This window comes from Morus notabilis, unplaced genomic scaffold, assembly GCF_000414095.1.
Source record: "Morus notabilis unplaced genomic scaffold, ASM41409v2 Scaffold42, whole genome shotgun sequence".
NCBI classification, from domain to species: domain Eukaryota; kingdom Viridiplantae; phylum Streptophyta; class Magnoliopsida; order Rosales; family Moraceae; genus Morus; species Morus notabilis.
Window position 1 is genome coordinate 202503 of NW_010360565.1, and position 3058 is coordinate 205560.

Here is a 3058-nt window from a genome sequence, read left to right on the forward strand (position 1 = left end):
CCTACACATAAACTTCATCGTTGTCTCGTTGATAATACCCGTTGGCATAGAATTCTCGCACAACTGTTTCAACCGCTGGGTTTTGCATGTCGGTGAGGTTTTGCCAGTTTCGCTATGATGTTGTTTGCAATGTCGCCCTCTATGTCGAATTCTGGAGGCCTTAAACCCCTCTCCACTTTTATTGACTTGTTTTTCTCCATGAATTTCTAGAATTTGGCTTTTGCCGCCTCATTCACAAATTTTCCATCAATAAGACGGAGGCCAGATGAGCCAGAAGACGATGCTTTGCCTTTCCCACGTTTTTGAGACATGATTGTGCAGTTGTGATTGGTTTGGCAAATTATCGAACACTTGGCGGGCACCCTGTTGATTTACTTAGACAATTCTACAAACCCTTGGCGTGCAACCACAGATTGTCAACTATTATCTAAATGAATCCAACCACTAGTTCCCAAATGCAATTAAAGTTCAAGCAACTCCCAATTACTGCACACCCCAAACAGGGATTTCCCACGTTGAAAAACCAAGTCCCACACACAACAGTCTCTTAGGCTTTTTATCGAACATGTAAGGTGCATAAACTGAAATTTCTAAGCCTAATTCTCAAATTTCATCAACACTTTTCAAGAATGCTACTGACTTGCATTAAGAAAAATGCGTACCTTGGTCGGATTGTGTTGGAGCCTTAGAACCCTTGGAACACTTTGGAAAACTCCTCCAATTTTGTTGCACAAATTCCGGTGTCGGAGGCTCTACGGTGGTTGCCGGATGTGGCACAATGGTGGCCGGAGGTGTGATTGGAAGAGAGATGAGTTGTGGTGGTTTGAGAGAGATGAGGGAAATAAAAAAATTTGTAGAAGGAGAGATGAGGTAGGGGTTTCTGGAATGAAATTTTTTTTACGGGGGCACGTGCCTGGAGTCGCGTGGGCGCGCGCCTCCTTTTGGAGTTTCAGGGGGTGCGCGGGCGCGTGCCTGGAGTCGCGCGGGTGCGCGGGCGCGCGCCTGCTTCTGGGCTTTCCGTCCTTTTCACTGGGCGCGCGGGCGTGCGCCTGGAGTCACGCGGGAGCGCGCCTTCTTCTGTAACTTCAGCGTTGGCGGTCGCGCGGGCGCGCGCCTGCTCCTGGACTTTAGCATTGCGCGGGCGTGCGCCTGCTCCTGAACTCCTTACTCCTTCAAGATGACAATTGAAAAGATGAAGAAAGAAAAAAAATAAAAATAAAAATAAAAATAAAAATAAAGATAAAAGTAAAAATAAATAAATAAATAAATAAATAAAAGGCTTGGGTTGCCTCCCAAGAAGCGCTTGATTTAACGTCTCTAGCTAGATGTGTTGATGCTTCCACTCAATTTGGGTTCGCAAGAGAGATGCTAACAACTTTCCGCTCTTCTCCTCCATGGTAATGCTTTAACCTTTGCCCGTTCACGCGAAAAGTTTGCCCATCACCTCCTAGAAGTTCAACTGCACCAAAAGGGAATACTTGCTTGATTTCAAAGGGTCCGGACCATCTCGATCTCAATTTTCCCGGAAAGAGTTTCAACCGGGAATTGAAAAGCAATACTTTTTGCCCCGGAAAGAATTCTTTCCTTAAGATTTTCTGATCGTGCCACTTCTTGGTGCGCTCCTTGTATAGCCTTGCATTCTCATAGGTCTCATTCCAAAATTCCTCAAGTTCATTTAGTTGGAGTAGGCGTTGTTCACCGGAAGCGTTCAAGTCAAAATTCAACTTCTTGATGGCCCAAAACGCTTTGTGCTAAAGCTCCACCGGTAGATGGCAAGGCTTCCCGAACACCAACCGATAGGGTGACATTCCGATTGGTGTTTTGAAAGCTGTCCTATACGCCCATAAAGCATCGTCCAGCTTTGTTGACCAATCCTTACGGTTAGTGTTCACTGTCTTCTCCAAAATGAGCTTGACTTCCCGGTTAGAAACTTCCGCTTGACCATTGGTTTGCGGATGGTAAGCTAGGGCGATCTTGTGCCTTACTCCATACTTGGCCAATAGCGCATTGAACACCTTGTTGCAAAAATGCGTCCCTTCATCGCTTATGATAGCTCGGAGGGTACCGAACCTTGTGAAGATGTTCTTCTGCAAAAATTTCATAACCACCCAGGCTTCATTTGTTGGAGTGGCAATAGCTTCCACCCACTTAGAGACATAATCCACCGCCAAGAGAATGTAAAGCTGACCATATGAAGGCGGGAAAGGTCCCATGAAGTCAATACCCCAAACATCAAATATTTCCACTTCCATAATATTGCTCAAGGGCATTTCATGCCTTCTAGAGATGTTCCCCACACGTTGACAACGGTCACAACGCTTTACAAACTTATGACAATCCCGAAACAAGGTTGGCCAATAAAAACCGGATTGAAGAACCTTTGCCGCTGTTCTTGTTGCACCAAAATGTCCACCATAGAGCGACGAGTGACAATGATGGAGAACATCATGTATCTCCTCTTCAGGAATGCATCTCCGAATAACTTGATCGGAGCATCTTTTGAACAATATTGGATCATCCCAAAGATAATATCTCACATCATGAATGAATTTCTTCTTTTGATAGGAACTCAAGTCCGGTGGTAATACCTCACAAGAAAGGTAGTTGACGAAATCTGCGAACCAAGGGAGCCTCACTTCAACCTCAAACAAGTGTTCATCCGGGAATGTTTCTTGAATAATGGGGGTTTCGTCCACTTCCAATTGCTCTAGCCTGGAGAGATGATCTGCAACCACGTTTTCTGAACCTCTCTTGTCTCGTATCTCGATGTCGAATTCTTGAAGCAAAAGAATCCAACGAATCAAGCGAGGCTTGGCATCTTTCTTTGCAAACAAGTAGCGAATTGCTGCATGATCCGTGAAAACTATCACCTTGGACCCAATGATGTAGGATTGAAATTTATCACAGGAAAATACCACCGCAAGCATCTCCTTTTCGGTGGTGGTGTAATTGAGTTGGGCCTCATTCAATGTCCTACTGGCATAGTAAATGGCTCGAAAAATCTTGTCTCTCCTTTGACCAAGAACTGCCCCAACGACATAATCACTAGCATCACCCA